General features: G+C 47.6%; 1 protein-coding gene across 1 annotated transcript in view; it reads right to left on the bottom strand.

Moving 5' to 3' along the window:
• TMTC1 (transmembrane O-mannosyltransferase targeting cadherins 1) overlaps positions 1 to 17,216 on the bottom strand; it is a 171,035-nt gene extending 153,819 nt beyond the window's left edge. Inside the window, exons 1-2 of the mRNA XM_077935118.1 lie at positions 16,807 to 17,216; positions 8,553 to 8,668 (exon numbers count right to left, since the gene is read on the bottom strand). The gene's annotated coding sequence lies outside the window, so the exon portion shown is untranslated. The remainder of the gene's footprint in view (positions 1 to 8,552; positions 8,669 to 16,806) is intronic.
• Positions 17,217 to 23,513: the final 6,297 nt, after the last annotated feature.

The following is a 23,513-nucleotide window of genomic DNA, read 5'->3' as shown; positions in this document are numbered from 1 at the left end:
ATTGGATTAGCCAGAGGGAATTCCCATTTCATCTTGGTTTGAAAACAAAGCTGCTGCCCATTCAGCTATGAGAGCTCTACCCCACCTTACATCTTTAGGAGAGCAATGAGTTTGACTGAATTAACAGCAGCCACATCTAGGGAGGGGCTTAAGGAATGTAATCTTTGCACATTCAGATGTGAACTGACTTGATCTGCACCTCCCGGACTAATGCACAGATCGGAACATCTCTAGCTATTGGCTTTTGCAGTTCTCCAAATGTTGGGACACAGCCCTTGGCTACAGAAACTTATCCAAACATGCTTTAGAATGCATATTCTGAGAGACAATGTGTTTAAAAATATATATTTAAATGCAAATTTTATTGAGGGTTAAATAATAAAAAACACCAACATCGCTGGTTATTGTGGAAATGGGATGCAATAAACTTAGAAGTTAGCACTTGTGAAGGAGACTGGAAAAAGACTGATTCATCCAGCCCTAGTTGCATCCACCCAAAAAAAGGCCTTAAAAATAGATTAATTGCTTTTTAAAAATGAAGAATCAGCCAGAAACTGTATGGCTTTATGCTCCTTTATTATTAGCAGTAGTACTGGCATTATTTAAACTTATTAGTTGCTTGTTTCCTAAAAGGTATCCAATCAATTTACATTTAAAAACATAAACACGTTGTATTATACTGAGGAAAGAAAAATGCATATAAAACATTGCTTTTCATATAACACAAAAAAACAGTCCTTCCTTCACAGGCGCAGGAAGCTTTGGCAGCACTCTAACAATAAAACAGAATCAGCTCAGTCCATCCTAGGCCTAGAGGGAAAGGTAAATCGCTAGCTGGTGCCAAAAAGATGTCAGTGAGGGTCCCAAGCGGACCTTACTGAGGAGAGCATTTCACAGATGAGGAGTCACCACTGAGAAGGCCCTCTTTGTGCTATATCTCTGCATCAGAATGGAGAGGAGTGTTAGTTTACTCCCAATGCGCTAATGCCGCCAATTTGCTTGTCCACAGAATTGGCTGCCTTTTGCATCTCTGTGAGAATTCATGCTCACAACTTACTTTTTTAAAATGCAGAGACACATCTAGATCACTGACTCATGCAGAAATACAGGGATGGAGTGGTCTCCTCTCAGACTGAGTCACTCTTAACATTTAAAATAAAGCTTTTAGACTGTAGGAAGCCGAATACTTTTCCATTATGGCAAATATTGCCTCTGTTAGCAACAGTGGTGGAGGAAGAGGAGTGCGGGGGGAGCGCACCACCCCTGGCAGCGCGATCCCAGTGGGGTGCCATCGTGGCTGCCCCCCCCACCTGTGCTGGGTACCATATTCCCAGGATGTGCACCAGCCATGCCCTCGCCTGCTCTCTCCCCCCCCCCCCCAGTGCCAGAGCATGAAGCTCCGCCACTGGTTAGCAAAAGCTCACACTTTTAAAATTTTATTTTACGGGGGGGGGGGGACATATAACTACATTTCCAGCCTCTGAACATGTAAACCGGCCTCTGCATGGCACCAGTTACAACTGAATCAGGCCCAGCTCTCTGAATTGCCATTTGTTCAGCATTTCAGCGAAGACAGGAGTGCCTGGCGTTCTCTGGTCCATGGGGTCACGAAGAGTCGGACACGACTAAACGACTAAACTACAACAGCATTTCAGCACAGTCAATAATTTGGTAGTTCTGTCCATCAGAAGAACATGATTGACAGATTGGTCTATTCCTATCTAAAATGGAGATAGGATTAAAATGATGCTTCATTTCTCGTCACTTTCTTTGGTAGTCCAGAAACCTTGCTTGAACTGCCACGTGCTTTTGCACAGGATTCAGACTTTGACACTGGTCATCCATTTCTCAGTGTCATTTCATGAAATGTGTAGAACTGGCTTGAAATGCTAAAGAGACTCAGCTGTATCCTAGGATTACTGCAGTGTGCTCTACATGGGACTACCTTTGAAAGTGACTTGGAAACTACAACTAATCCAGAATGCAGCAGTTAGACTGGTGACTGGGAGCAACCACTGGGACCATATAACACCAGTCCTAAAGAATCTACATTGGGCCCCGGTACATTTCCAAGCACAATTCAAAGCCTCAACCCTGTAAACCTGAAGGAGCCTGTCCACCTCCATCATCCAGCCCTGACACTGAGGTCCAGCTCCAAGGGCCTTCTGTCAGTTCCCTCACTGTGAGAAGTGAAGCTAGAGGGAATCACGGAGAGGACCTTCTTGGTAGTGGCACCTGCCCTGTAGAACGCCCTCACATTAGATGTCAAATAGATAAACAACTATATGATTTTTAGAAGACATCTGAAAGCAGCCATGTATAGAGAAGTTTTTAATGTATAATGTTTTACTGTGTTTTTATATTTGGTTGGAAGCTGCCCAGTCTGATGGGCGGCAAATAAATAATAATAATAAATATTAATATTATTATTATTAAACTGCTTGAATTACAATGGGTAAGAAAAACAGACTCTGGCTATAAATTGTACCTTAACTGGTCTAATTAGCACCAAATGTATCCAGATCTATATAAAAAGGTTATTCACACCTCCCCCTACATTAATACATTGTCAATTATTAACAGCAACAGGAGCAAAAATGTCAAAAATCACCTTGCACAGTATGGCTGGCACAGTTTCGGAATGCAAGATGAATCTCTCCGTCTAAGAAGCTGTGCAAGTAAGAGAGTTCTATATTGTTGTCTAGATTTACCTAAGCTTCTGTCGGGTTCCCTAAATAACCACCTGCTTACATCTTCACACCTAAGTGCTGTTAAGGGCACCATCGCCACTACTGTCCCCTTAACAGCATTAAATCTGCAGATGTAAGCAGGTAGTTATGTTATCCTCTATCCTGTGGGAAGCATTGACAGCTAATTTCTGCAGACAGAGCTGCTGTTAAAGGCACAGTTAGGCTGGGTGTTAAGACGCTGCATCCTTGGACAGCTGCCAGGGGCCCAACAAGCTAATCCCACTTCTCTAGGGATGGCTATTCCTGTGCTAGAGTTAGCACAAAGTGGTCCCCATCACAGGAACATAGGAAACTGTTTTATATTGAATCAGACCACTGGGTCCTTCCAGCCCAGCATTGTCTACAGTAACTGGCAGGACTTCCGGCAAAGGTCTCTCCCAGCCCTACCTAGAGATGCTAGGGACTGAACATGGGACCTTGTCCATGAAAAGCAGATGCTCTACCACCAAGCTTCAGCTTTGTCCTCATCAAAACAGAGCTTTTATTAATGCAACCCCCTCTAGCTCCTTCTCCTTATTCTGGCCAGTAATTACTTAACCCAGAGAGGGTTTATTGAGGAGTGGTTTTGCCACATCCTCCTTCAAGCAGGCAGGGACGACGCCTTTTTGCAAGGAGGCATTAATTGCCTCTGTGTCCCAGCCAGTTGTCCCTTCCCCACTACTTTTTATCAGCCAAGAAGGGCAGCAGTGCAGAGCTCATGTAATTGCCCTGGCTGATCCAAGCACCTTGTCTGCATCCTCAAGCCTTGCCAACTGAAATCCAACACAGCGGGACTAGACAGTGCTCTGGACACCCCTTGAGATTCATCTGCTATAACAGCAGAGTCGAGATTCCAGTGGACGCAAGCGCTTTTATCGTCAAAATGTTTTGCAGACAAGCCGCGGCAAGCTACCATCAGTTCTGCCACCTGTGTTGCGTTTAACATACAGAAAATATGGCACATACGTTTTAATTATGAAAGTTTCTGTACGCTGCATACTCTGTTTCAGTTGGCATATTGTTTTGGAAGAATTTAATTGCAAACAGAATTTAATGCCTCCCTCCTTTCCTACATTTAGCTGCTCCCTTAAGCTGATCCTCTCTCACAAGTGGCTTGAAAACAAGAGGGGAGCGACACAGTACGGGCTGTAGTGGACCAAAGGAGGAACAGCATTTCCAGGCAAAGGCTTAGCCAGTTCCCCTCCATTGTTTGAGAGTTGGCTTGAGCTGTTCCCAGCTGGATGCTGTTTTACCTCTGTTTTTCATCTCTGATATGTTCTCCAAGGGCTCGTTTGAAGAGAACAATTCAGACCTTGCTATTACGGTTTTGCTTTCAACTATGATTGTCACATTAGGAAGCCAATTTGCAATCCATTTTCTCCAGAGTAGTCCTATCAAAAATCAATGGGGCTGTCCGTTGCGGTCCAAGTACAGTGATGCGACATTAAGTTTACCCACTGTGCTCTGCTGTGAGCAAAATATACAATAAAATAATTATTTCCTCCCCTCTGACTTTCCAGGTAAAATTGATCCAAGCAGTGATGCCTTGGGGAGACCACCACACTAAAGCTGAACCTAGAAACAAAGCTGGCAATTGGCAGCCTGGGGCACTTGGGGTTAAGAGGGATTTAACCATTGATGCAAACATTTGTTTCCTCCACTATTGGTGGGTCTCCATTATGTCATCATCATCATCATAATAATAATAATAATAATAATAATAATTTTTATTTATATCCCGCCCTCCCCAGCCGAAGCTGGGCTCAGGGCGGCTAACAACAATCAAAATAGTCCGACATTCTAAAAACATTCATTATAAAATTAATTAAATCAAATTAAAATCAAATTAATGGCAACCATCGAGCAGAGTTCTGTGCAGATTGCCAGAGGAGGGGGTCAGGCTGCGCCCTGACCAAAGGCCTGGTGGAACAGCTCTGTCTTGCAGGCCCTGCGGAAGGATGTCAGGTCCTGCAGGGCCCTAGTCTCTTGTGACAGAGCGTTCCACCAGATTGGAGCCGCGGCCGAGAAAGCCCTGGCTCTAGTTGAGGCCAGCCTAACCTCTCTGTGGCCTGTTTTTATTTGCAGACCGTAAATTTCTCTGTGGGACATACCAGGAGAGGCGGTCCCATAGGTACGAGGGTCCTAGGCTGTATAGGGCTTTAAAGGTTAAAACCAGCACCTTAAACCTGATCCTGTACTCCACCGGGAGCCAGTGCAGCTGGTATAGTACCGGATGGATATGATCTCGCAGCGAAGACCCCATAAGGAGTCTCGTCGCGGCATTCTGCACCCGCTGGAGTTTCTGGGTCAGTCTCAAGGGCAGCCCCACGTAGAGCGAGTTACAATAATCCAGTCTGGAGGTGACCGTCGCATGGATCACAGTGGCTAGATCAGGGCGAGAGAGATAAGGGGCCAACTGCTTAGCTTGGCGGAGATGAAAAAATGCCGCCTTTGTTATAGCTGTAATCTGCGCCTCCACAGAGAGGGAGGTATCGAAGATTACACCCAAACTCTTAACGGACGATGCTGGCACTAATTGCACCCCCGCAAGAGATGGGAGTTGCCCCCTCAATCCCATATCGCTCCGTCCCAGCCAGAGGACCTCTGTCGTCGAAGGATTTAACTTCAGCCGGCTCCCACGTAACCATCCAGCCACAGCTTCCAGACATCTGGTCAGTGTATCTGGGGCCGAGTCAGGATGGCCGTCCATCAACAGATAGAGTTGGGTGTCATCGGCATACTGATGGCAACCCAGCCCAAAACTCCGGACAAGCTGGGCGAGGGGGCGCATAAAGATGTTAAAAAGCATCGGGGAGAGAATCGCACCCTGAGGCACTCCACACACCAAGGAATGGCGCGATGACAATTCCCCCCCAAGCGCCACCCTCTGTCCCCGACCAGAGAGAAACGAGCGCAGCCATTGAAGGACTGTGCTCTGGATCCCCACGTCGGCAAGGCGGTGGTCCAGGAGTTCGTGATCGACCATGTCGAAGGCTGCTGACAAGTCTAGAAGAATCAGCAGCCCCGACCCGCCTCGATCCAGCTGCCTGCGGAGATCATCTGTTAGGGCGACCAGAGCCGTCTCGGTCCCATGACCAGCGCGGAAGCCGGACTGGAATGGATCGAGAGCCGATGTTTCATCCAGAAACCTACCAAGCTGTTCAGCAACCGCTCTCTCAATCACCTTACCCAGGAATGGAAGATTCGAAACCGGGCGGTAATTGGATAGATCTAAAGGATCTAATGATGTTTTCTTTAAGAGCGGACGCACCACTGCCTCCTTCAGTTCCCCTGGGAATATCCCGGTGCCAAGGGACAAATTGATGATATCACCCAGGGGGGCCCGCACCTCGTCTGGACACGCTCTAATCAGCCAAGACGGGCACGGGTCAAGAGGACAGGTGGTGGGCTTTCCAGCTTGGAGGAGTCTGTCCACATCGGCTGGGGATATCCGGTCAAAGTGGTCCAATACTGGACCCGAGGACAGTCGAGGGGCCTCCAGTTCCTTTAGAAGGAAAAGGTATGATCATAAAACTCTTGTAAATGTAACCAGGGCAATGGGGGGACAGGGCACTTCTGGCTCTTCCATGGGTTATTTCTGGATGACCAGTTTATTGCACATTCATCCTGATTTGCTCACTCAAAGTTTGTGAAGAGGTTAGTCAATGTTTGCTATTTATTAAACATTCATTCTGATTTGTTTGCAAGGCGGTTATGTCATGTTGCATCAAGCATTATGCCACACTTTCTAGCACATTTCCCCATCACTTCCCTTTCTGCAAAAGTCAGCTTTGGGTGGGGGGTGGTATGTTTGTTGTGCAAGAGTATTAACTGCAAAATCTGAATTTTCTGGTATGGTACTTTGCCCTCCAGCTGTATTTGAACAAGAGAAGCAGGTGAACTGTGGTGGTACAGAGAAGAGGGAAAGCCTCACCCATCACCTGCTGCAGAAAAAAAAGTGCTGCCCTCTACAAAGTGTTGTACTAGATCTAAGCGGCCATTTGTAGGACTGCCAAGCAGACAAAGCAGTTCTTCCTCTTAGCAAATTAACTTAAACAATGCAAGCAGAGTCCAGAAAGAAAAATCCTGGAAATACTTCACTAAGCAAATTGAACAAAAACAGTATATCGTTTCAGGAGAAATAAACAAAGAGGTTTTGTCTTTCATAGTTCAGGCTTTGTACACAACAGGGAGATTTCAACCAAACATACAGACGAAAATGCCCTCAGAACTACACAGCCAATCTTAGCACAGGCTACCCTCAGTGAAGATTATGTCACTCTGCCTGGTCGCTAAGTGACACTTTCACTACCACCACCACCCCCCCCCCTTGGCTAGCTGACTTACAAAATTAACCTTTAAGTTACACTCTGAATAATCATTGCTGTTGCCCTTCCAACACTTCCACTGGTCACAAAACTGGTGAGTCAAAATGAGTTACTGGAAGGTGGCACTTTCATGATATAGAAAATTAGCAAGCATGGCATGGTTTGAGAAGAATTAGCTAAGTTTGCTCTGCCACAGCTGGAAGCAAACATAATCATTAAGGTGTAATATGTAGCTGGGCACTTTTTCACTGATTCCAGTGGGACTTATCCCCTAGTAATTGTCCGTAAGACTTCAGTCTCAGTAACCACATGTGAAATCAGTGGCTAATAGCACCATGCAGAGCTTGCATTTGCCTGTGCGTTGTAAGGTTTAAGGTTATCAGCAATGTGACTGCAGAGGAAGGAGTGCAACATTCATTCTGCATAGCTCACCATCATCGGACAACTCAAATGCACTGAGAGAGCACAAAATTGCATGTGTCGACCCGCGGTTAATAAAGAAGAATTGTATACTCAATTGTATGCATGTGATCTATGTACCTATCTGGCTATTTACTGAAAGATTAATGATGGCTTTGGGTCTGCTTTTCACAGTACATTTCATTCCCACCACGCACTCGCATTTAAAGTGTATCATTAGGGCCCTCCTTATTACTCTTGCAAAACTGCAGAGTCCTGCTTAATACCAAAAGCTATACAGCTGACTGTAGAAAACTGTGCCTCTTTTGCTTGGTGTGTTACGTTTTGCTAATAATAAAAAAGAGGAAAGCCATTATGAGTGCTTATTGGTGAAGAGGGGAACGCTTCAAATCTGCTTGCTCAAGGGCAACATCCTTGACCTGGAGACACGAAGTGGTTAGGCCCAGACTGAATATTGCAGCACAATACGCCATTCACATGGCTCCTGTAGGTAAATATAGTCCAGGCAGAAGATCCTGGCCTCTTCACTGCCACACGTAATGTGTGAAGTGCTGCTCAAATATCATTAAGCCTAAAGTCAACAGTCTATTCTAAGACTTCCAAGGAATGGGGAAGTGATCCTCTCACTTCCATTAATCCGTTGGAATTGGGGTTTATAAGGAGGAACTGATCCTGAATTAATAACAATAGCTACTAGAGCCTTTGCTTCAGAAAAATAATAAGAGCTGGTCTGACTTGGTTGGGAAGGCTAGCCCATTCGGGCAAATGTAGCACTACTCCGCCAAATTGTATCTTGACTCCTCTTCGTCTTATTTACTATTCCTGGGGTGACCCTGGCTGCCTGCTTCCTCCTCCTAAGTCTCAGTTTTGCCCTTGTAGAACTTAGCCAGGACGAATCTAGTTAGTTGGCTGTGCCTGTCATTGACAGTAGAGCCACCTACTGGTGGCCTTCTGTCCTATGGGCCCCAGCTATCACTGGACCTGATGTTACTCTGTGACCTCATCTACACATGTTGGGAAATTCACATATACAGGAGGAACTTATATTCAAGTTTTTGTCGATCACTTCTCCTACCTGGGCAGTTATCTTTCCACAAGGGACAACATTGATGCCGAATTCCAGCATCATCTGAGCTCTGCAAATGCAGCTTTCTCCGGATTGAAGTGCAGGGTGTCTGAGGATTGGGACATCTGCAGGGAAAGCAAAATGCTTGTTTACAAAGCTATTGTACTTCCAACATTAATGTATGCTTGTGAAACATGGACCATCTCCAACTCCTCAAAAGATTCCATCAACGGTGTCGCTGAAAATTTTTACATGTCACTTGGGAATACAGATGAACTAAGACAGGTGTACTGGAAGAACCAAAGATCACCAGTGTCGAAGCAATGATTCTTCAACATCAACTTTGTCAGACTGGTCATGTTGTTTGGATGCCTGATTATCGTCTTGCAAATCAACTAATCTATTCCAAACTTTAAAATGGAAAGCGTAATGCTGGTGGTCAACAAAAGAGGTTTAAAGACTCTCTCAAGGCAAGTCTTTTAAAATATTGTATAAACACCAACAATTGGGAAACATTGGTCTGCGAGCGCTCCAAATGAAGAACAGACTTTACCAAAGATGCTATGGACTTTGAAGACGCTCAAACTCAGGACAAAAGGGAGAAACATGCTAAGAAACATTTGGCAAACCCTCATCTTGATCAACTCCCGCCCAGAAACCTATGTCCCCACTATGGAAGGATGTATGGATCCAGAATTGGCCTCCACAGTCATTTACAGACTCACTGTTAAGACTGTGTTCATGGAAGACACTCGGCTACGAGTGAAGGAGACACGTGTTGGGTAATTCACATATACAGGAGGAACTCCTATTCACGTTTTTGTTTGTGGCATATCATGACTCTCAGCAAAGCCTCACTGTGTAATATTGATGCTGGTTTACAGCAAAAGAGCTGCAGTGGTAGAAAGCGAAGGAGGGGAAAGTGTAACCATGTGTCCAACAGGCCCACCTTTAATGACTCCAGGTTATTCGGTCCTGGGTTTCTTATTTACAAGTGCTATTAAAAGCGTAACTGGAATCCTTCTGCTTTGAGTTTAAATGCAGTCTCTGTAAAAAAAAGACTCACTCTCACACAGCTGCCATTCACCCCCTTGACTGCCATTGGTTGTAGGCAATATTTTTAGCAACACAAAAAACATCTACCAAGGGGGGCAAAGAGAGAACTTAAGCTGCAGGCAACAAAAAGCAGGGTATGAATTAGGTCAGGCACACAAAAATTAACTGGAACCCCCATTTGCATTCATTAATGTAGCATTTTAAGCGACTAACAAAACATTCTTGCTGAAAGCAGAGACATCAGGTATGCTGTTAATATTGGGACTAAATGCGCCTGACGGATGCACTTCAAGCAATAATATTTGATGGTTTGTTTGTTTTTAAAGAATGGCACTCCTCCTTTTCTCTCCCATCAGCCTTGTGTAAATTAGTTACATAGGTTAATTACTTTCCTGACCTCCTCAATGCAATGTACAATTCATGGAATGAAATGGAAATATTTGTTACTGGCTCTGCTACTGTAGTTTTATCCTCCGCAAACTATATCTGTCTCTAATATATAAAATTGTAAGGATGTTGTCACACTGCAGTTCCTTTGGCCACAGACAGGTGTCACTGTGAACTACAGTGTGACAAGCTGATGAGCTGGTGATCGGGCAGCTGACCCAGGAGAGCAGAGGAGAGGAGAGGAGAGGAGAGGAGGATGAATCAAGAACACGAAGATTCAGACCCTGGTGAGGTGAGGAGGGAACCAGAAGATGGAGACACAGACCGACAACAGTCGGGAAGTGTAGGGTAGTGGCCTGGGTGAGGCAAGGAGGAGGGATCTGAAGGACAGTGATGTGGGCAGCCTGGCATGTAGTGGTTAGGTTTACACTTGTAAACTCATCCCTTTGTTCAGTGGTGGGGACCCGCAGTCCAAGTGGCCAAATGTGGCCCTCCAAGCCTCTCTACCTGGCCCTTGGAACACTCTCCAGGCCCACCCTTCACTGGCCTTACTTTGCACATTCCTTGAGTATTTTGGCCTGACTGGAATTTGTCCTTAATCTCTGAGGCCTCTTGCCTAACTGGATGCAAAGAGTGGTGTGTGAATACTAGCATACTGCACAAAGGTAAAATTTACATTCATCGCTCCTCCCACTTTTGCCTCTGGCCCTACCCACAACTGGCATGTGGCCCTCAGAAAGCTGTCCAGATGGAAATGAAGTGCTTGGGTTGAACACTCCCTTCCCATGCCTTAATCCCATCTCCCCAAATGCCAGCACCCCACAGTCTTCGCCTAGTCTAGGGCTGCCTTTAGGTACACAAGTGAAAATGAAGACTTCCTGCCACATTCTCAAGGGCAATTCCATGTGCCAAAAGAGATGGTCCTGCTGCCAACGCTCGCCTTGACTTGGAGCCATCCAGCTGCCTCTGTTTACTGGTAGTGCCTGCCGACTCCAGCCTGCTTATGAATATTGATGACGGGCTCCTGTGCACAGAGACACCAGAGCAGGGCATCTGCTGCAGCAGAGGTCGGCGGGTGGGAGGGCGGGAGAAACACTTCATTTCCAGCTCATTTGTAAGATCGAAAACCAGGTGGAGCCGCAGAGAAAAGCCAAAGCAGCTTCCTCCTCCTCCGCTTGCCAACGCTCCCATTTACACACGCAGCGCACTCACCACTGAACAACCTGCCAAGAGGCTCCGACTGCGTGCCTTCAAATTTCTCTTCGCTAATTAGACAGACAATATGCAAGGCATGTCATTTGTAATGGAAAAGCCGCCCTGAAATGGGATTCTTCCCAGATCTTTTTAGTAAGTTGTCGTCGTAATTGCCATCTTGGTAATTAAGCCCTATTACCATAGCACATCCCTGCAATGAATTCCATGTTGTCCATTTATTAACCTCTTTGTGCAGTCATTATGGTACCTGGCTCGCTTACCTGACCAGGCTTTCTGCTACCTAATGAGTTTTCAAGCAGTTGTGAGGAGGCCCTGTAAGCTTACCAGTGAGGAAATCCCTAAGGAGAAGACCACAATGAGAAGCGTATGGATGGTAGAGAAGCTTCACTGGTAGATAGCATCACCAACAAAATGCTATAGGACAGAGATGAGGAACCAAGAGCCGTCCAGATTTTGTCAGACTATGCTCTGCATCCACGGTCAAAGGCAGTAACGTTTCTGAATACCAGTTGTTGGAAACCAAAGGAGGGTAGAGTACTCTTGTTTTCGGGTCAGCCACTGGGTGAACAGGATGCTGGACTAGATGGGGCCATTGGCCTGATCCAGCAGGTTTTTCTTATGTTGTTTTCTTATGTTTTCTATTAAAGAGCCTTTCCCAGCCCTACCTGGAGACATTGAGGATTGAACCTTCTTCATGCAAAGCAGATGCCCTAACCACTGAGTTATGGCCCTTCTCTGAGATGGGTAAAGATCTATGCCCTACTGTAGGGTTGATGGGAAAGATTTAAAATGATTAGGAATTGAAATGTGTTTTAAGGAAACTATTCATCCACCTGGATAGCTGACTTGGTTAGCGTGTGGAGCTGAAAATGCCAAGGTTGCAGATCTGATCTTCATATGGGACAGCTGCCTATTTCTGCATTGCAGAGGGTTGGACTAGATGATCCTCAGGGTCCCTTCCAACTCTACAATTATAGATGTAGATATGTATGTATGTCTAACCTGCCTCAGACAAGACATACTCCCAGGGCTAACCTGCTCTCAACTGAATCACAAAAGCACTTGATTAACAGTTTGTTATTAAGGTTGCTGTGTTCTATTAGAAGCATCTATAAATAGACTTCTGCTTATTTTGTCTTCTGGAAAGTCTCCCGGGGTTTCTAGGATGTTTTAAGAGAACCTCAAACTGAGCTGATACTATACAAGAGAATTTGAGCCCAAGTAACACCTTATAGCGTCAGATAGGGAAAGAAAATCTACCTAGGTACAGTGAAGATAGGATCAGTTGACCCTGAATGTGAGTGAAACCCAAACTGGGAATATGATCCCAATTGCTGATTGACTGCACATCTCCAGGAAATGCTAGCCAAGCCCATTTTCCGAGGGCTCTCATCACAAACATAGCTAACATCTGAATATAATAGAAGTGATCCTCATGTAACATACATTGCCAGACCCCCAGAGCTGGTGAGATTTCTCCTCTGTGCTGTAGTTGCATGATAAAGAATGACAAGAGCTGATGACAAATCTCTCAGCAAGGTTCTGGTTGTCTGGAAAATATTAGCCACAGAATGGAAGGCATTTCTGACCTTGGGCAGATGCCACTTGTTTTTCTCATTTCAACACAACCCTTTGAACTAATGCTCTCTTCAATGTCTGGCATAACAAGACACATACTGTACTCAGTGTCCTTATATTTCTATTTGTACTTTGGGATAGGTGTTTACAATGCACTGCCGCCTGTATTAGGCATGGCCCATACGTTAATATATTTGTGTTCAGCAGGAGATTTCAAACTGGGATTCCTTGGAAGCTGAACCGGAGGGCTCCTTGCAACAATAATGGCAAACAAACATCTCTGAAAGGCAACTTGCGCACCCCCACAGATCGAGGCTGCAAACTCAGAAGCAGATCCTGTTAGAGCAGATGCGGAGCCTGGCAACACTTGGGAGATTAAAGCACATTCAGCCCCTCAAGGAAACCTAGGAATGGTGGTTTGTTAAGGGTGCTGGGAACTGTAGCCCTACAAGAGGTAAACTACAGTTCCCAGAATTTTTGTGGGGAGGGAATGTGCTTTCAATGTATGGTGTGTATGCAGTCTAAAAAACAGATCTTAAATCTTTGCTGCTAACCATCTGCAGCAAGGCTGACCAAGACATTTTATTACTAGTGGCAAAGGACAAGATAGTGCCCCTATAACAAGGGTGGGGAATCTCACGCCCTCGACCCAAATGTGGTCCTCCAGACCTCCCTGTCTATTTGGCTCTTGGGACTCTGCATACCATACCATCTTCATCCCAGGACACAGCTCTCCCCCCTTCTGCTCCATGTCCTCCTTGAGGGTTTTTGCATGGTTTGGAATGTGTCCTTGAACTGTGATAAGTCCTCTTGATTTCCCTAGATGGAGGATGGAGGGATGTCTGTGTGTACACAAAAGCGTCTGACATTTGCAAAGCTGGAATGCAGCCTGCTGCACAAAGGTAAAAGCTACATCCATTGCTCCACCTACTTTTGCATCTGGCAGCCTTTCCTACCTTTTGCCTCTGGCCCCGCCCACTGCTGGTATGCGGCACCCCAAAGCTTGTGCATAGCCAGAATACAGCCTCCAAGCTGCAGATAAATTGGCAGGTAAATCTGGCACTGGGACAACAGGTACCATAGTTTGGGGGGACAGGACAGGTGATAAGAGGCACACATACCCCCATCTCCTACAACACATACCCATCCTCACCCCAGCACGCCTTGTTCCCATAGTGGCTTGGTGCCTTAAAAGTTTGGGGAAAACAGGGGTGCCCTTCAGCAGCCACTACTCATCTTTTTGGTATCACGCTTCACTGGCTCTCCTCACCTTCCCTTTTAGCTATGCCAGGCTTCCTCTGCGTGTGTACACAGTGTGCCATGGAGGGAGTGGGTGTAAAAGAATAGTCATGCTAAAGCAATATCAAAGTAAAAACAAAAGAAGCACACAATTAATCAAGTGATTAGATCTTGGCAGATGCAGATTCTTGAACAGAGCTAATTGATGACAGCATACCTGCCTACGGTGAAAAATCTTCATATGCTCCTATTTTGCAGATGTTTCTGCCCATCCCCAAGCCAGAGCTCCTGAAGGAGCAGTCTCCAACATTCCCTTTGATTATTAAGGGTATCGCTCAATGCTATCCATAGAAGTAACATTTATGGGTTGCATGTGATAATGTATGAAGAGAAAGATGACTCTGTTGTCAACTTTCAGGGCCAATTCTTCGGGCAGGAGATCACTGTGGGGAAGCGGATAGGAATTATTCCACATCTGAGGAGCTTCTCAGTGGTTTCCAGTAGTGTATTATTATTACATTACCCACCCTTCACCCCAAAATCTGGAGTGCAAGAGCTCATTACAGCATCACACCCTCAAAGAGAGTCCAAAAATATAGCAATGCATAAAAGACCCAACAAAAGCTGCCTAGTTTTACTATGTCAAATGGGATAAAAAGCTAAGAAAGTGTATGAAATTTCTTCTTGAAGGCTAGAAACAAAAGTGCACACAGTTCCTAGTACCGTAGCTTGATCATATACTACAAAGTTCTCAAGAAAAAGCATCTCGTTAATCTTTGCGCGAAGCTGCTCCTCAGTTGACAACAGATGATGTCAATCATTTCCTTCACTCCAACCCCTCATCCCAGATTCCCACCAAATAACAGTAAAAGCTTTGGACATATATATAAAACCAACCTTCCTCTCCCATTGCTCTCACCCAGAACACTACAACACCCCTTCCACTAGTCAATGACTCAAGGAAATGGCCCCCTATTGGAGGGGGCACCCTGCAGCCTTTTATCTGTTGAGGAAGCCACCAACCTTTCCAGGAAGCTATCTAAAGATGGCTCAGGTGTTGCTGGTCAGGAAATCAAGGGCTAGTGCCACCTTCCTTCATCCACACTTTTCTTGAGTTGCCAGAAAAGTTCCCAGTAGACTTGAAGTGCCACTAAGTCCTCAGCAGTCGGATGTTCCAGGTGCAGACAGGAAACAACAATAAAACCGTCTGCCAGCCTGGCTCAGGTGTTACAGCTTCTGCTAGTGATTGTCAGAGTTGCTGCTCCTGAAGCTAGGAAAGCATTCGTTTTATCTCTTACTCAAATGCAAGCAGGAGCCCTCCCAGAGCTGCCTCAGGTGTTACTGGTCAGGAAATCAAGGGTTAGTGTACACGGCATAATAACCAATTTGTTAGGCACATATGACTGTAACCAAATACATAATTGCCTGACAGCAAGCTCCATTGAACTGAGGGGTGTTCACTTTTGATTGCATAATTTTAGCTTGTAAAAACCCACTAAGCTTTAACAAAAGACAATGATTTAACATATCTTTATTTGTTCAGGCATTTATTTCCTGCCTGTTGACTTTTAGATTGCGCCACTTGATATTTTGCGTTAGTATTTTGGTTATGGATTTTTATTGACTGCATAAACTTCTGTTTTGTTTGTATTCTAACCTTGTGATTTTATAGTGTGTGAGATTATATATATATATATATATATATATATATATATATATATATATATATATATTAAATAATTAAAAGGCCTTCCATAAACTGAATAGCAACCTTCTGCTTCTCATCAGAAACACAAACGATTTTGCAAAGAAGTGCTATCATTTAAACTGACTGCATGAAGTAGGATTCCTCCATCAAAAAACAAAAACAAAACTATTCAGCCTCTGCTGGATAATTTACCTCATTTTCTGGATTCATCTATGTTAATCTGCCGCAGACTTGAAAGACTTCTTACCACTTCATTCAAGTGACAATTGCAGCGACATTCTGGCAGATCACATCATTGTTTTCCCCCTTTAAAAAGTCCCAGAGCTGCACCCGCCTGCATCCCCAATCCATTACATTCCCAGTAGCACCAAGGTGTGTCAGCTGCAACAAGAATATTTGCAGCTCTGGTACATAAAAGTTCCATGCGATGGTGACAATACACGCTGCAACTGGCCCTCACGTCATGGTGACTTCTGCAGAGAGCTGCTGCCAAAGAAGGAGCATTTCCAATGCCTTCCATGTGGCAACAGTACTGTAAGAACCAGGTCTAAGTAAGTGCACTTAATGATTTCTGCATGTGAAGCCCTGCGTTTTCCTCCCAGCAGCTGTGTGTACACAGCCATATTTTATGTGCCACTAAGACCCACGGACAGCAACAAAGGCAAGATGATAGCCCTGGAGCACTGCCAGCCTGCTTCAAAATCCTCTGTGAGCGAACCAAAGCTAATCTGGGAAGCATCCAGCCAGAATTTACAAGGGACTGATTGCTTAAAAGCAGCATGCTCGGTTGGGGAGGGGAGTAAACGAAAAGAAAAAGACGGCAGTTATGCCACCCACAAGGTTATTTTTTGAGTGTGTGTGTGTGTGTGTGTGTGTGTGTGCTTGTGCGCACACTCAGCAAGCGCACATGCGATTTGAGGCCAAGGCATTCCAAGTGGAACTGAGGACATCTGTAGCGAGGCTGGCAGCATTTCGAGCTGGGTGGTTCATAGTTTAACTTGCACTGGCGCATGCTGATTGCAGCAGGCCAGCTCCTGTCCCTTTCAATTTAGTCTTGGAAATGTAAAGATATTTCCATACCCTTGCAAACGTAAAGATATCCCAGTCCTTTGGATGATGCTTATTCCTCTGTACGCCAAGGGCCAAACTAGCCATTAAGAGAGACAGAGAGGCTGGTGCGCTCTTTTTGCTCTTCTCCTTGTGGAACCCAATATAAATGTGTCTTGTCCTGACATTATTGCACCTAGGGATGGGGGAGAAATTCAGTTCACTTCATGCTTTAATGCAAACCTACCCCAAAACTAAAATACAGCTATCTTTTGATATTTGCATGCCACTCAATTTTACAATTACAAAGAAAAGTCTACAAAAATGCGTATGTTGGGAGAAAGTACATATAAAAATAGATTCGTGAAAATAACATACAGAAATGCATTACTTAGTGATAAGTAATATTTAGATAAGTAGGGGACGCGGGTGGCGCTGTGGGTAAAAGCCTCAGCACCTAGGGCTTGCCGATCGAAAGGTCAGCGGCTCAAATCCCCGCAGCAGGGTGTGCTCCCGTTGCTTGGTCCCAGCGCCTGCCAACCTAGCAGTTCGAAAGCACCTCCGGGTGCAAGTAGATAAATAGGGACCGCTTTCTAGCGGGAAGGTAAACGGCGTTTCCGTGTGTGGCTCTGGCTCGCCAGAGCAGCGATGTCACGCTGGCCACGTGACCCGGAAGTGTCTCCGGACAGTGCTGGCCCCCGGCCTCTTGAGTGAGATGGGCGCACAACCCCAGAGTCTGGCAAGACTGGCCCGTACGGGCAGGGGTACCTTTACCTTTATACTTAGTGATACTTCGCATATTAAGCAAAATGTATATACAGTGAGGATTTTTATTTCATGAAAACTGCTGAAAGAAACGTAAGCAAACTGAAACAAAAAGCTGAGAAAAACTGGAACTGTCAGGTACTTACATAAAATATTTATATGTCGCCTTCCGGCCTGACAATAGGCCTTGGATAATAAGCATATTAAAGCATAAGGAAGCAAATTCAAGTGCCAATTATTGAAATCACAAAAGATGCATACATTTGGCCTTCGAATGACCATTTGAAATGGCAGTTCCAGGAGAAGAGAAGGCAGGAGGCAAACGGCCATTTCTCCCAGTGAACTGTTGCTGAGGGAAACTGTTCTGAGGGAACAAATTCACACACACAGCAGCTGCTTCAAAAAATAAAACAACCGCAGGGGGAAAAGGGAATAACACTTTGAAAATGTCTAGCAGCACCATAGTATCGATTTATGCTTTCCCTAACAGCCTTAAAAAACAACCAAAAGGGACTGACTGAAAGGGAAACGGCACCTGCGTCAATCTTTCCCTGCCTTTTCCAGAGTTTTGGCGCCGGGGCAGATAAGACCCTGCCTTGCAGGCCTTGCCTACACCACCGTGAAGCAGGAACGCGTTAGGAATTCAGCGGTATTGAATTTCAACGAGTTGGCCTGATCTGCTCCCAGGCACCTTTGGATTTTGCACTTCTCTGCATTTCGGGGTGCGAAAGAAAGGATCAAAATGCATTTTGAGTATGATCTTTGTTATGTAGTGTAGTTTCACCCTGGGCCAACAGGGGGATACTGTATATAGTTTTCACTCAGGTCTGTAGATAGTTTTCACTCAGGTCCGCGGCAGTTATTTTAGGCGGGAACTCTGGGCTGTTGTGGTTACAATGTGACAGCCGGCTGCCTATAAATACAGGCCGGCTGAGCTGTTCACTGTCAGTTCTATTCCAGCTTACCATAATAAAGAGCTACTTGAAGAGATCGCTGTGCCGGCTGCTATGTCAACCCACGACTTAACACTGGCGACGAGGATGGGATAGATGGACATCAGAGCACAGCCAGATGCGGCCAGCCTCTGAACTGAGCTGAATCACTGAGCTGAATCACAGAGCGAAATCACTGAGCGAAATCACTGGGCAGAACCAGTTCAGAGCTGACTGTTCTGGCTAGAGCACTGTGTTCCATCCATCGCCCTTCACGCCGGCATCGGAATCATGGCTTCACTTGTGCCTCTACCGCCGTTTGCGCCAGCCTCTGAATCATGGGACTCCTACCTCGCTCGGTTCGACTGCTACCTCCAAGCCAACGAACTGACAGCAGTATCACAGGATCGGAAGCGGGGCCTATTCCTCAGCCTCTGTGGGCCTGAGGTGTTTGAGACGGCCCGAGCGTTGGTTGCGCCTGAAGCAGTCCAGGCATCACCATGGGACACGATCCAAGAGAAGCTCCGCAACCACTACGCACCAAAGCCGTCCAAGATTGCTACCCGCCATGCGTTCTACCACAGGAACCAGGCAGAGGGGGAGTCAATCAACAACTACACCACCGCCCTGCGACAGGCTGCAATGCACTGTGAGTTCCGAGACTTAGACGATGCCCTGATGGATCGAATCGTCTGCGGGGTCCGGGACATCCATCTGCAACGGCGTCTCCTAGCCAAGCCAGACCTCACGCTACAGAAAGCCATTGAGGAGGCTGTGGCCTCAGAAGCTGCTGAACGCTCCGCTCAGGAGATCCGCAAGTCCAGCAGCCTGCGTCTTGCTAGGGAGCCCGTTCCGGTGCATCATGAAGAGGCCAGCAGTGAGGAGGCATCCTCCAGTGAAGACGATGATGTGCACCAGACAAAGCGGGAGCGCAGGAAGTTCCAACAGAAGTCCAAGGGCCAACCGGAATGTGCTGGCTGCGGAGGCAACCATTCCCGTGCCAAGTGTCGATTCAGAGACGCCATCTGTAGGAGGTGTTCCAGAAGGGGCCACATCGCTAAAGTCTGCCGATCGGCTCCGTCTGACACCCCCCCTTCATCGACTCGCAAGTCCAAGTCTTCACTCCAGTCTGCCAAGGAAAGTTGTTTCGCTCTCACCAACTGCCGCTGCCCGTCTGGAACCACGATTGGCCAAACCGACTCGCCTACGAGACGCAAGCTGAACGTCACGGTGCTCATTGAAGGAGCTCCATGTGACATGGAGATCGACACCGGGTCTGCCCTGTCCATCGTGTCATGGAGCACCATCAAAAGACTGGTACCCAGAGTGTCCAAAAGGCAACTCGACTCTCACCGCGTACACCTGAGAGACTACCAGGGAAACGACGTTCCCGTGGTAGGCGTTGGCCGGTTCCGGATCGCCTTCAAGGATTTTTCGGGCCTGCTCCGGTTGGTGGTGGTCGAAGGTCAGCGGCCAAGCCTCCTAGGGCTAGACTGGTTTGATGCCCTCGGCCTGGAAGTCACCGGCATCAACTGCATCTCTAACGCAGAGACTGAGGGTCTGGTCAAAGACTTTGCCGAGGTTTTTGACGGCACCTTGGGCCAATATACAGGTACGCCCATCTCCTTTAGCCTGGATCCACAAGTCGCCCCCATCAAGCTAAAGCCACGCCGGGTTCCCTTTGCTCTCAAGGCTAAGGTGGACGAACAACTGGACAAACTGATCGCCCAAGGAGTTTTGGAGCCGGTTGACCACGCAAAGTGGGAAACCCCCATCGTCACGCCTGTCAAGCCAGATGGGTCGGTGAGAATCTGCGCTGACTACAAGTGCACGATCAACAAGGCACTTCAGCAGCACGCTTATCCGGTTCCTGTTGTCCAACACCTGCTGCATTCCCTGGGTGAGGGTAAGGTCTTCGCTAAGCTGGACCTTGCCCAAGCCTATCAACAACTGCCAGTCGATGATGCCACTGCTGAAGCCCAGACGATCGTCACCCACCGGGGGGCATTCCGTTGCCGCCGGTTGCAGTTCGGGGTGAGTGTGGCTCCTGGCATCTTCCAAGGCCTTATGGAGCGTCTCCTGCAAGGGCTTCCGGGCGTGGTACCATATTTTGATGACGTCTTGGTGTCTGCAGACTCACACCAGCAGCTGTTCGAGCGCCTCCGTGCCGTGCTGAGCAGGTTCCAGGAGGCCGGGCTCAAGGTAAAAAGGGAGAAGTGCCAGATCGCCGTTCCACAGGTAGAGTTCCTGGGCTATCTTATCGATGCCTCCGGTCTTCATCCAACCACATCCAAGATCCGCGCTATCCAGCAGGCCCCCACTCCAAAGAACAAAACGGAGTTGCAGGCGTTCCTGGGGCTGCTGAACTTTTATAACATGTTCCTGCCCCACAAAGCCACAGTGGCTGAGCCTCTTCACCGACTCCTTAGCACTAAGACGCCTTGGGCCTGGGGTCATCGGGAGACGGCGGCCTTCAACGCGGTCAAGGCTCTCCTTTCTTCGGACAGTGTGCTGGTACAGTACAGTGAATCCAGGCCGCTGGTCCTTGCCTGCGACGCCTCACCTTTTGGCATTGGGGCTGTCCTTAGTCACCGTTTTCCAGATGGAAGAGAAGCACCGCTCGCCTACTTTTCCAGGACACTATCTCCGACGGAACGGAATTACAGCCAGCTCAACAAGGAGGCATTGGCACTTGTGGCTGGAGTGAAGAGGTTTCATGAATACCTCTATGGCAGGACTTTTGACCTCATCACTGACCACAAGCCACTCCTGGGCCTCCTCGCCGGTGATCGTCCAACTCCACCGGTCCTCTCACCACGCATGCTGCGATGGACTGTTTTCCTGGCTGCCTACCACTACCGGCTCATCCACCGCCCGGGGAAATCGATGGGCCATGCCGACGCCCTCAGCCGTTGCCCTCTTCCAGCATTTGTGGAAGACCCGGCTTCAGCTTCATCGCTCCTTCTGATTGAGGATCTTCCGGCAGCGCCTGTGTCGGCTGCCACTGTGGCCTCCGCATCTGCCCAGGATCGCACCATCAGCCGGGTGCTCAACTGGGTGTGGAGGGGGTGGCCACAAGGGCCCTTTGCATCGGAGTTCCAGCCCTTCGCAACCAGACAACATGAACTCTCAGCTCATCGCGGCTGTCTGCTGTGGGGAGACCGCGTCGTGATTCCCCAGGGACTCCGTCAGCGCGTCCTGGAGGCTCTGCACGTTGGCCACCCGGGAATTGTCAAAATGAAGGCGTTGGCTCGGTGTTACGTCTGGTGGCCTAATATGGACGATGCCATCACTGCCTGGGTGTCCGCCTGTCAAGCGTGCCAGGAGTCGAGGCCTGCACCACCGGCAGCTAAGGGATACACGTGGGAGACGCCAAAGACACCCTGGTCGAGGGTGCACATCGATCTGGCTGGCCCTTTTCACGGCCGGACCTTTATGGTAGTGGTGGACGCCTATTCCAAATGGCTGGAGGTCGCCCTGATGCCCTCCACCACTACCGAAGCTGTCATCCGGGTGCTGCGAGGCCTGTTTGCAACGCATGGGTGTCCTGATGTCCTTGTCTCTGACAACGGACCGCAGTTCACATCAGGCACGTTTGAGCGGTATCTTTTGGGACTGGGCATCCGCCATGCCCTAACGGCACCCTTTCATCCATCCAGCAACGGGCAAGCGGAAAGAATGGTGCGCTCGACAAAAGAGGCACTGGCGCGCCTGGACCGGGGAGACTGGCATGAGCGGGTCGCCGAATACTTGTTCGCGCAACACATCACCCCTCATGCGGCCACAGGGAGGAGTCCTGCGGAACTGCTTATGGGCCGCCGCCTCAGGTCACCGCTCGACCGGCTACACCCAGACTTTGCCGTGGCTGAACCCCCAGGCTGTGCCAACGCACCACGGTCATTTGTCCCAGGAAACCAGGTCTTTGCCCGGAACTATGTGGGGGACATCCCTTGGGTGCCAGCCACAGTAGTGGGAGTCACTGGACCTCGCTCGTACCAGGTGGCACTCGAAGACGGGCGCTTGTGGCGACGGCACATAGACCAACTTAGGCGCAGGGTTGGGGACTTGGACACTACCGAGGTGCCCCCAACTGCGCTTGCGGCTCCAGAAGAGACACGTACAGATGGCGAGGCCCCACCTACACCTCCCTCGCAAACTGCCAGCGTGGAGCCGAACCAAGCCGTCTCAGAACAGACTCAGACCACTCCACTTGCGGAGGCTCCACTCACAGCAGCGGATCCAGGGGAGTTGGTTCCAACGCCACCTAGGGTCGCACCACAGCCTCAGCGAGAACTGTGTGGCCCTCCGGACTTGGCTACCAGTCCCCGGCGGTCTGGCAGAGTTTCCAAGCGCCCAACTCATTTAAAGGACTATGTTGTTGGACAGGTATCACTGTTGGTCTAAGTATGGGAAATGTAACCGATATGCTTTTGTGCCTAATTGAACCATTACGCGTAGTGCTGTATATAAGGAAGCCATTACGATTGTAACTAACGCCTTATCTCGGTGGGGAGGGGTGTTATGTAGTGTAGTTTCACCCTGGGCCAACAGGGGGATACTGTATATAGTTTTCACTCAGGTCTGTAGATAGTTTTCACTCAGGTCCGCGGCAGTTATTTTAGGCGGGAACTCTGGGCTGTTGTGGTTACAATGTGACAGCCGGCTGCCTATAAATACAGGCCGGCTGAGCTGTTCACTGTCAGTTCTATTCCAGCTTACCATAATAAAGAGCTACTTGAAGAGATCGCTGTGCCGGCTGCTATGTCAACCCACGACTTAACAATCTTTTTGAGATGGAATACGCTTCAATGATTTTGTGAGAAAATATGCCCAAAAATACATATTCGGTGTTGATATATATATTTATATATTAACTTTCCTGTATAGGGAAGTTTTTAATGTTTGGTGTTTTCCTGTGGTCTCATAATTGTTGGAAGCTGCCCAGAGTGACTGGGGCAACCCAGTTAGATGGGTGATTTATTATTATTATTATTATTATTATTATTATTATTATTATTATTATTCATCAACAACAACAACCTC

The sequence above is a fragment of the Podarcis muralis genome, chromosome 10, assembly GCF_964188315.1.
Source record: "Podarcis muralis chromosome 10, rPodMur119.hap1.1, whole genome shotgun sequence".
NCBI classification, from domain to species: Eukaryota; Metazoa; Chordata; class Lepidosauria; order Squamata; family Lacertidae; genus Podarcis; species Podarcis muralis.
Note: the sequence above shows the minus strand (reverse complement) of the source record. Positions and strands in the feature narration are given on the sequence as shown.